Below are 12320 nucleotides of genomic sequence, written 5' to 3' on the forward strand. Positions count from 1 at the left end.
AGGGGTTATGGGGTGGTTGCAAAAAGGGCATCCAGCCACCCCTTAAAATTAGCCATGCCAAATCCGTCGTTAACTATGCCGACTTTGCACAAAATGTGGGACAAAGGCACTAGCAAACGAAAGACTTATTATAAGACAAAAATGTAACTGATGCACTGTTTGGATTTTGACGCTGGTGATGTCCAGAGACGGTGTTTCTATCTACTACGCGATGAGTATTTTTTAGGGATATTGCTGAAAATGTCGTCTGCTTACATTAATGCATATCTGGCATCTGCATGCTAATGACAGTCTAACACTCTCAAAACAACCAGGTGTTTCATGATAAGGCTGCGGCTTCTGTCAAATGGGCATCTAATTCTTGTGGAGTGTCTATCGGTGTCTTGTACGCCAATCGTTTCACATTCCCCCACAAAAAAAATCCATAGGAGGTCAGCAACAGTTACAAAACAAAATGCAGCTTGAACACTGTCTCTGAACATCATCAACGTCATAACCTCTATGGACGCCTCGTGGTGAAACGGTGCACTTGCGACATTTTTGTCACATGATAAAAGTGTTCCTTTTTATCTTCTATAATCGCTCTAACATTTTGTATGCGAAGTTTTTTTACACTCTATATAATGAGAGGAAATTTAAAATCTGTAATCAACATCTTCGTTAATCACAATTTACATCAACACATCCAAATAATCTCGTAATTTATACGAGGACGAGCTTGGTAGTAATGCCTCCGAATTTTTATTCTTTTCTCATTATCGGTTGAAGTATTACGTCATGCATATTATTCAGTCAACTCTCCCGCTTCGCTGACGCAAATTGCAATCCTCTGCCGCTAGAGGTCTCCGAATTTTAGCTTGTAACATGCAGCTGTGTAACTTAACTAAGTCGGTGCGTGAGAAACGACTTACTGTAATCGAGTTTTGTAATCGTCCACAAATGGAGCACGCTCGCCTTCAGCAAGTAAATGCCAGACCACACATGAGCGCAGCGGCATCTTCAACAATTCGACGCCTTGGGTTCTCTGTCATTCATTATCCTCCATTTAATCCCGACTTGGCCCCATTCGATTTTCATCTGTTTCCAGAACTTCAACAATATTTTCAAGGACTTCACTTTGATAGTGATGAGACGGTGCAAGCAGAAGTGAGATTAACAAACACTCTGCAGTGACAGTACCACAAACTGGCCTGTCATTGGGATAAATGTGTTCGTCGCCAGGGTATGTTGAAAAATAAATATGCAGATATGAAGGATAAATATGTACACTAGAATGAGATTTTCACTCTGCAGCGGAGTGTGCGCTGATATGAAACTTCCTGGCAGATTAAAACTGTGCCGGACCGAGACTCGAGTGCACTTGCCCGCGAAAGGCAAAGGTCCCGAGTTCGAGTCTTGGTCCGGCACAGTTTTAATCTGCCAGAAAGTTTAATATGTACACTGTTAATAACGTTTGTTTTATTTGAAAAGCTTTGAGTTTTCAAGTAAAAAATTCGGAGGCATTACTTTTCAGTACGCCCTCGTAGGAGCGAATAACAAAGTACCGCTTTTTGGTTTGTCTTTATATTGAGCAATTTCTAATTTCCTGAATGTTGTCTACTTATAACAAGTTGAATTTACGACTGAAGACATAGCGAGGTCCACTCGACTGCGCTGAGAAGGCACGTTTATTTGTGTCTCCGTTACACAGGTGATCGCAAACTGTGCATGTGCAGGGGAGTTGCAAAACGTTTTTTTTAGATTCCACCCGCTAGAGAGGAAACGTATTGATACGTGTAGGTTACTGAGATGTTCTGTGTACAAATTACGATTAATATTTGCTGTTAACGAAGTTAAATAAAGGAAGATATCTAAACTAAATGAATTGCTCTAGAACAGCAATCGTGGCCATGGCTGTCTGAACCTTTACGAAAGAAGCATACATGGGCCATGACCGGTGCATGCCAGTTCTTCTGACTCAGTTACATAGGTTAGATAAGCATGCTAGTGATAAGTCGCGAGACCATTGACATGCGCGTGAATCAATAGGACTGTTGCCCGTTACCTAATTGGTTAAGTTTCCAACCACGAATCCACAAGTTCAAATGTTCAAATGTGTGTGAAATCTTACGGGACTTAACTGATAAGGTCATCAGTTCCTAAGCTTACACACTACTTAACCTAAATTATCCTAAGGACAAACACACACACACCCATGCCCGAGGGAGGATTCGAACCTCCGCCGGGACCAGCCGCACATTCCATGACTGCAGCGCCCTAGACCGTTCGGCTAACCCCGCGCGGCTATCCATAAGTTTGGGGCTCGTGCCCCAGGCAGTAATAGGATTTTTTATTTCTCATTTAGCACACACTTCACCTCTGGCTGTGTTTGTAACGTGAAAAATGCAAAATTCCAAACAGTTCCACGCCTTGTAAAACACTGTGGTGCTCAAACCAATCTTTAGGTTTTCACTTAAAGCTTCCGGGCTGATAGGCCGTGGTCGAAGTATAAAACTCTCCCCTGACGTTTCGTCTCCGACTGCAGTTCGCCGCTGTACCTCCGAGGATGTCTCCCACAGTCGGAAACGAAACGTCAGGGGAGAGTTTTATACATCGACCACCGTCTATCAGCCCGGAAGTTTTAAGTTAAGACAATACCGGCCGTGAAAGCTTACGTTGAATGATCAATCTTTAGGTTGATGATAGCTTTGCCCATGAGTCAATAAAAATATAGTCACATTTGGTGGTTCTTCATATCAGCAGCGGTACCTGGAAAACTCGAATCCAGTGTATTTGTTCGTGGTTATCACATAAGGACGCCCTACTAGGAAAGAGTCTCTGTGATGGATGGTTACTGATGGCATTTCAGAAACCTCAGAGTCCAAATCTGCGACAGTCAGGTGTTTGAAATTCCAAGAGTGAGGACCCCAAGGAACGTTAGGTGAAGCGGTAAGTCAAACCATCAGTTTAGATGGAGCGCGGATACGTAGGTGATTGAAGGGCAGACACCTGTTAGCAAAAGGGACGTGATATGCGACAGTCACTTTGGCTCCACTTCCGTCGCATATGTTTTGGAGTGCATCTTGAAAACTTCGCCATCATTTTCGCATTGATGATAACTATTTTTCGGTCACAGTATTAATTCAGCAGACCAAAGACAAGACTGTTTTTGGTTGCTTTTTGTTAAGTAGTAGCTAAGTTGTACGATTTTTTGTGGTACTGATTGCATATCAGACCTCAATTTCTGTCTATACGCCATACAGTTTTGTCACAGTGAGTCTTCATTTCTTTTTTCCTTTCGCTTACGCCATAGTCCCGCAGCGATCGCAGGGTCGGCGTGGTTACAACTGATTTAGTAATGGTAGTTTTAGGATGGCCGGATGACCTTCCTGCCGCCATCCCGTATCCCCCAGCACAGAATCAGTGTACCCCAACTGTCTGCGTCTAGTGTAAATCGTGAAATAGTGCGGACGTGTTACAAATGTCTGCGATGCGTGTAACTGAGGCGGAACGTGGGAACCAGCCTGGTATTCACCTAGCGGGATGTGGGAAACCGCCTAAAAACCACATCCAGGCTGGCCGGCACACCGGCCCTCGTCAATAATCCGCCGGGCGGATTCGATACGGGGCCGGCCGCGGGTGCCTACCCGAGTCCAGGAAACAGCGCTTTAGCGCTCTCGGCTACCCTGACGGGTGCAATGAGACTTCATATTAAACTAAAAAATTATCAAAATACAGGTCCTTAGAATGACCAGTAATTTTTTATTTTGATTACATGAAGAAAGTTTTATTGAAGTATAAACATGAAAGACCTATTCCATTGTTACATAGGAATTGCGTGTGGACTGGTTTACTTTCTCTCTTCTCCTTAAACGGATGAAACAGCTTTCTCTCTGGTGAATTGCCCACTGCATGCCTCGGTGAAGCGGTGAACAGTAGTACCTTTTGAGCAACGCTTACATCCCTTGAACGTTCACACTATGCTGGCTACAACAAAAATGCACGGCTGTTACAAATGATTCATTCGTTTTCACTGTTCTATATTTTCCAAAGTATTGCATGTACACGTATGATTTATGCGTGAATAGAACCGTAAACACGAGAGTTTGCGTTGTGACCAACTGTTGGCGTTACGAGTGTAGTGCTCGACAAAATGCCGACAAAACTAGAAAAGAGTTTTTGTGTGTGGGAATATGCGAGATGTTTATCTGCTACAACAGTGCAGCGTTCATTTAGAAGGAATTACGGAAAATAGTCGCTAAGTTAACGGAACTTTTTACATTGTTATCGACAAATTTAGGACAATGGCTATCTCTGTGAACAGAAAAGCACCAGTCGAGAAATGCTTATGCAGTCATGGAGAGGCTGAGGAAAAGTTTCGAACGCACTTAAAAAAATACAGCGATCCGTGCAAGCCACGAACTTGGAATACAGCAGCGAACTGTATGGAAGGTTTTGCGACGGTGGTTACATTTCAAACCGTACTGTCTGTAGCTCGTGCAACAATTGAAACCGGAAGATCATGGCCGGGGTTTGGGCGGTCTCCTGTTTTGCATCACATTGCATGGAGTTCTAGAGGATGAATATTTCGTCTCCATGTTGATGGTCAGCGATGCTGCAACCTTCCATTTATTTGGAAGTTTTAATCGCCATAATATGAGAGTGTAGGGCACTGAAAATCCTAATGAAATTGTGGATGAGATCCGTCGATGGTTAATGTTTTCTGTGCAGTGTCACACACGAACCTCTATGGGCAACTTTTCTTCTGCGAGAAAACTGCTACTGCTTACCTTGATGTGTTCCAGTTGTGGTTGTTTCCACCACTGACTGCTGATTCCGAGAATTTCATCTTCCAACGAGGTGGGGCATCCACACATTGGAGCACCGATGTTCGTCGCCATGTAAACGGCTGACTTCCGCATCGCTGCATTGGTCGTGGTGGTGAAGATGATTTGGCTCTGTTCTTTTGCCGCTCCCCAAGTCGCCTGAACAAACGCCTGGTGACCTTTTTCTTTGGGGTTACGTTAAGGAACCTGTTCACGTACGCCCACTGCCAACAATACTGGAACAGCTCAGAAAACGCATCAATGCTGCTGTGCTGACCACTGACAGGATGTTACTACATAGGTATGGAACGAACTTGACTACTGCTTGGTGCATAATGCAGATTTGGCGAGTTTATAGTTCTACTCATGCAACAATCATATCTGGGCATGTAGTATTACTTTGGAAAATATAGAGCTTTGAAAACGAATGACTCAAGTGTAGCAACCCTGTATAACGAGATATCTTTCCGTGGCCTAGGGACTTGGTAGCAACCTCATTTATTGGTACACAAGCATCACACTTATTCGCAGCAATTTTAACTAAGTCGGAATCGAATAAGAGTCTTCAGGTCCAGCAAAGGCGCCTTCTTTCAATTTCGCTTATGGCAGATGACGAAACCTCTCACAGAGATGCTTGAAACATATTCCGTTTTTGGGCAAGACTTTCGCAAACTGTTGCATTAGGTGCAGTTTAATGTGCAGGAGCAGTAATATTTTTTTTTTGTATCTACGAGGTTCTTGAGCAATACAGTCTCCTGTCTAAGCCTCAAAGGCTTCCTCGCAGACCGTTTTAAATCCGGCATGGTGTTGATTCGTTGCCCTGTTGTCCATTTCATAAATCAAAGTAATCACATCCAAATCTCCAAAAAAGGAATTTTTAAACAATGAGTGTAATCTGTAAAAATGGTAGTGCCACGACTTTTTGATACTGTATTATAATAAAGCTCATTGAAATCACAAGAAAAAGGTCCTTTCATTAAACAACGGTTTTTTAGTAATTAGTCTGTGTAGCTGAGGGCCCGTTTCGGAATAGTTGATGTTTGACATTCGTTAGAAACCAGTTCGACAACTTTGGAATTATCCTTACTATCGAGTGATAATCGATCAAGGTGTCTGGGCAAACTCGTTGCGGGGCTATAGGAGTGAATGAAAGGCAAACAGTAATTGTAAAGGGCTGTGTAACCGCACCGCGTTTCCTGTTCCCGACTGTGTGACACAATCGCGGTAGTCCCCAAGCACGACAGGAAACCTACACGTTATCGCATTATGTAACTGCCCCGTAGGGACGGACTGCCGTTGCTCGAAAGCCTACACGGACGCAGCCAACGTTTCTGGCGGGAGGTTGCGGGTTACAAAACATTAGACAACGCGAGTTATTTGAGATCGGTCTGTGTGTAGGTCCCGAGTTGTATGTTCAGATTTACTTCCGCCATTTGCCGTCTTACAGGGTGCACCATCCACAGATAATAACAATCATACAACGGAGTAAACAGATTAACACATGGTTCAAATGGCTCTAAGCCATCAGTGCCCTAGACCTAGAACTACTTAAACCTAACTAACCTAACGACATCACACACATTCATGCTCGAGGCAGGATTCGAACCTGAACTGTTTAGCAGCAGCGCGGTTCCGGACTGAAGCGCCTAGAACCACTCGGCCACAGCGGCCGGCAAACAGCTTAACACATGCAGTCCGCCGGCCGTTGTGGCCGAGCGGTTCTAGGCGTTGCATTCCGGAACCGCGCTGCTGCTGCGGTCGCAGGTTCGAATCCTGCCTCGGGCATGGATGTGTGTGATGTCCCTAGGTTAGTTAGGTTTAAGTAGTTCTAAGTCGATGGAATTGATGACCTCAGATGTCAAGTCTCATAATGCTCAGAGCCATTTGAACATGCAGTCCTGACGGACGTCTATACGCTGCTTGGCAATACTGATAGAAGCATCAAGATTTTCCAATTATCTCTGATCACTACGTGGACCATCGTTCAGGTACATCTTCTGAGTATCTTGGTATGGGAGATCCGTGGTCTCTGTTGGCTCGTTCTTTTCTTATTCCCATACAATAGCTGACCAAAAGTATCCGGACACCCATTACTCGACATTAATATGGGGTATGTCTATCCTTCACACATATTACGGCTTGAACTCTGCTTGAGGCACTTTCAATGGGGCGTCTGAATGACTGTGTAGGATTGGCAGTCCGCTCTTCCTCAAGACCCGAAACCAGAGAAAGTGATGTTGGTTGCTGGGATCTGGAGTGACCTCGACTTTCTCACTAACCCCAGAGGTGTTCAACCGAGTTTCGGTCGCGGTTGTGGGCAGTTCAGTCCATTTCAGGAATGTTGCTGTACGCAAACCACTACTTCACAGATTGTCAATTGTCATCTCAGAACTGTTCCTCTGCTGTGCGCAATACACAGTGCTGTAAAATTCGTTGATACTATTCCGCATTTATCGTTTTCTTAGGCACGATAAGGGAACCACACCCTAACTACGAGAAGCACTTCCATACCACCTCGCCTGCTCTTCACTATTGGCACTGGACACGAAGGCAGTTAAGTTCTCCAAGCACTCACCAAATCCAAACTCTTCCGTCAGATTGCCACAGGGTACAGCGTGGTTCATCAAATCTCCGTTTGCAGTCATCCACTATCTAGTGGCGTTGAACTTTACTCGACCTCAAGCGTCGTTTATCATTGACTACAGAAATACAGGGGATAGGCAAAACAACGTTGGACACATGAACTTACTTGGGAATGGTTTATTAATAAGGTGTTGGACCCCCATATGCCCTTAATACAGCTATAATTCTCATTGGACCATTGACATATAATGATTCGCGCGGGATTAGCTGTGCGGTCTAAGGCGCTGCGGTCGTTAACTGTGCGGCTGGTCACAGCAGAGGTTCGAGTCCTCCCCCGGTCATGGGTGTGTGTGTTTGTCCTTGGGATAATTTAGGTTAAGTAGTGTGTAAACTTAGGGACTGATGACCTTAGCAGTTAAGTCCCATAAGATTTCACACGCATTTGAACATTTGAGCATATAATAACTGTATAGTCTCCAGTGGAATGTTATGCCGCTCTTCGATCAGAACCTCTTCTAACCCATGTAGTGACGAGGGAGGCGGAAACCTGCCCCGGAGTCTGCGCTCCAATACCACCCACAGGTGTTCCCTAATGTTCAAATCTGCTGGCCAGGAGGCCGCTGTAGTTCGATTGCATGCTCCTCGTACCACGATTGTACTTAGGCTGTATGAATCGTTGCATTATCGTCCTGGAATATGGCTTCGTTGTTGGGGAACTACGTTTGAATCATGTGGTGCACCTGATCACCTAAAATGTTCACATATCGCTGGCTGTAACATGGCCTTTGAGAGTAATGATGGGGCCAGCAGAAAACCATGATATAGCAGCCCACACCATCACACTTCCACTTCCATGCTTAACCGTTGGAATCAGGGAATCCAGGAATCCAGGATTGTAGGCTTCTTTTGGCGTTCTCCAGACGTAAACCCGGCCCGATATTGACTCGTCAGATCATCTGTGCAGGATTTATGCTCCTGACAACAAGTTTTATGCTTATTTGCGTTGGTTGTCGTCACTAATGGTTTCGGTGTAGCAGCTCGACCACGAATATTTGCTTTATGGAGCTCTCGGCAGAAAGTACGGGCCTCGAAGATGGCTCTCGAGCTCTGCTGTAACTTTGGCCGCCGTAGTTTTGTGCCGTTTTGACACAATTCGCGTTCGCGTACGACGATCTCTGTCATTTAATTTTGATTTGCGCCCACTATTACGTTTACACGATGATGTCTTTCCATGTTTTGTGTGGGCTGTCCAGTGACACAAAAGAGGGCATCGTTGGGTCTACTTGCATGCCACCTCTCTGCCATTTACATCACTTGTTATGGTTCGGCTGCTCTACACATCCTCTTGTAGTGGCGTGTTGCAGACCACTGCTTCTGAGTGTTTCACCTTTTACAAATGATAGTGTATTACTGTTCTGGGATAGTTCCTTTTTCACAATTTAAAAACTTAGTTACCTAAGCATTGGTCGTTGTTATTGTGCAGGGTAAAATTATTAATTATTTGAGCCCCTGCTGTTCAGATGCAGCTTTATCATTGTTGTTGTTCTGGGCTGTTTTTTTTTTTTAAACTATTTCAAATTTAATGTTGTGTATAAGGTTTGGCATTTATTGTTGTGGAGTAGAATCACTAACTGTTTACTGTGGAGATAAACTTTGGCTATTTAAAAGGGCTGACTGTATGAGTACCTTGTTATTAATTATTTTGAGGTTCGACACCTGTAGTCGAAATTTCATTGTCTTGAAGACAGACATTTTTTTATGTTTAAGGTTGGTTTCTAATATCTGGAAATGTTTGTTAACTGTAGCCTGATTTAAAATAGTCATGTATGTAACTATGAATACAGCTGCTCTTCCATTTTTTCCTGGTCCAGACTTCCACTCCAGAGCCACTTGCGCTGCACGTTGTGTCATTTTACCCAAAGAGACGCACCAGTTAGCAGAATGATTCTGTTCAGAATTGTGGCTACCGTTAAACTTTCCGTTACTGGTTGCATCTTCCGAGTTTTCATGGGCTACATCTGTGGAATCCAAAGCAGATAGGAATTCCTCCAAATTCGCTTCTGATGCGGTGATAAGTTTCTGCTTGATGTGGAAGGTAACTTCACCTTTAATATTCACAACACGTCACGGTAGACAAACATTGTTATGAAGCCCAGCAAAGAAGCATAACAGAGGAAATAGTAAATGAAGTTTTTATCAAAGCTACTGAATGATTTTTCACAAATTAACTAGCTTTAAACTTCTAAAATAACCTTCTGCAGTTCTGTACTGTCACAAATATCCCATTCCCTATCAACCTAGAACACCAACAAGAAATAATAAACATTGTAGAAAATTCTAAGTTCTTACGTGTAAATGTTTAAGAAAAGTTACGTGAAAAATCTTATTGTATATGTGCCAAGATGTTTACTTTCTGCTGCCTTTGCATAACATTAACAGCTAAGTTTGGGTATAGACATCAGTAAGTTAACATACTTTTCTTATTTTAATCCTTGTGCCATAGGTATAGGATGAGGTTCATTATAAACAATAATTTTCTCTCTGTAGGGAAATTGTCAGGAAATAATAACAATATATCAAATTGACTTACGGTTTGTTAACATTCTTTGCAATACCGTTTCTTAACAATAATTTTTTGCAATAACCTTTTTACTAAATCTCTTACAAAGCTATTTTTACGTGGTTCAGTTTCCATAAGCACTCATCACTCTTTCTTTATAAAATTTTACATTTTAATCATTTTCCTATATAAAATACAGCGTGTCCTAGAAGTGTTGTGACAAAGTCCTCAAGGGGCTGTGGCACATCATAAGGATTGAGAATTGCATAACAGCCTGTGCCGAAAACATTAGAGGTCGAAGATCGGAGAGTGATTTATCTGAAATGTCTATCGGATGTAATGAGTACACATCGTGTACGACATGAATACAGCTCTAATGTTACAACAGATCATTGATGTTTTCACCATCAGACGCCATGCATGCCTCAGACCGATGGAGCATTGACTGTCAGACGTTTCTTTGATTGTCGCAGCTGCGCAGACGGTTCTTGCGACGTGGTCCATTTCAGACTCCACGTCGGCCGCTGTGACCGAGCGGTTCTAGGCGCTTCAGTCCGTAACCGCACTACTGCTACGGTCGCAGGTTCGAATTCTGCCTTGGGCATGGATGTGTGTGATGTCCTTAATTACGTTTAAGTAGTTCTAAGTCTAGGGTACTGATGACATCAGATGTTAAGTCCCATAGTGCTTAGAGCCGTTTGAATTTCCAGACTCCACAAATGATACATGATAGATTTCAAGGGCTCCCAACAGAAAGAAATCAAGACTCAATGAATTCAGTGAACATGGGGACCAGGGATCCGATCCACCATGCCCAATCCATCGATGCAGGAATGACCTGTTCAAATGCCTACTAACAGCCAGTCCAAAATGCGCAGGCACTCCATCATACTGGAACCACATGCTGCGCCTCACATTTGCTGGAACATATTCAAGCAAGCTGGGAAGAATCTGTTCCAGAAAGGTCTGACAATTTGCGGCTGCCAGGTGGGATGGTATAAGGTGCATCCTGATTAATAAGTTACCGACGAAACCTGCGCCGACAAATAAACTGTGAAATGATGTTGTGCCATGTGATGCAGCACACCAAGTGGGTTTTCTGGTGCCCTGGTGGCCTTGTGGCCTTGCAATGAAATCCATTGCCCCGTAACACCCACATCCCATGGGTTAACTAAATGAATTTCACGGTATTCTCCAATGTTTTCCCACAAATTGAATTGTTCATTAATTTGTAAAAGCGTATTTCGACGTTACATGCTGCGAGAGCCCTCTGTTCAGAGTTACATCAATGTACTCCTTCGTGACTGGCTGAAAGAGATACCATGGGTGATTCAACACGTTTCATCCCCAAGCTGAGACACTTCAAGAGAACTCCGTAGCGCAGAATGTGTCTCTGCTTATTCCCCAGCTTTGTCATTAGCTTGGATACAAAAAAAATCCGCGCGTGATTAGGTGCTCTGGACAAAGAATCAAGTCACTGTGCATGTCAAGCATATAGGCGGGATATCCCAGATGTTCCTCGAGGAGATATCCCTGACCAAAATACTCAGCCACATCAGTCTGCCGATTTCCCCATTTCCCCATTGGACATCCATCGGGACCCTCCAATCAGATCGTGCACGTCTTGTCCATAGAGTTTGTTTACGTGCAAGTAAAGGAGTAACTTAAACCGTCAGATGATCTGTACTCCTCCTCGCTCATTTGCGGGTATATTCGCTTTGGCGTACCTGTGCGCGCACTGACAAAACCCCCATGAATCCCGCATTCGAAGATGTCCACGTCGATCGACAGTTCGATGTCGACACACCTCTTCCTTAACATTCCGTCCCACGAAAACCCTGTCACGGTATGACAGAAAGCCGGATCCAGGAAGTATATCTGAGTCATACTGTACGGAACTTCACAAAAGTGTCAGCGAGATGGTATACATCGGCGCTATGTATAATCTTGCAGAGTCCCCTAAATCACGGATATTGTTCTGCCAAACATTCGCCGTGTGCTCGTACTCCGCATCCATTGTGGCAGTGCCTCTCCGATTTCTGGAGAATGCGGATACGTCGGACAACTTGGTTTCATGGAGTCTCTCCTCCGAATCTGGGTATTCATGAGGAAAGTTCCGCTTGTTCCTCACAAGCTGAAACTTTGCATCATCTGGATATGTGACTCTGGTGATATGCATATCCTCGTGACTCGTCTTCTCAGCAAGTTCCTGAAGAGACGAGAGGACGAGACATAGCAAATCCAGGAAGCGGAGCGCTATTCTAGGCGTATTCCTTTTGTAAAATGAAATGTACTTTTCATTTGTCAGGAATGACACTGACCTTATCATCCTTCAAACCGAAATCACCCAAGTACTCAACAAGAAAGTGAGC

Source organism: Schistocerca serialis, chromosome 1 (genome assembly GCF_023864345.2).
Source record: "Schistocerca serialis cubense isolate TAMUIC-IGC-003099 chromosome 1, iqSchSeri2.2, whole genome shotgun sequence".
Lineage (NCBI taxonomy): Eukaryota > Metazoa > Arthropoda > Insecta > Orthoptera > Acrididae > Schistocerca > Schistocerca serialis.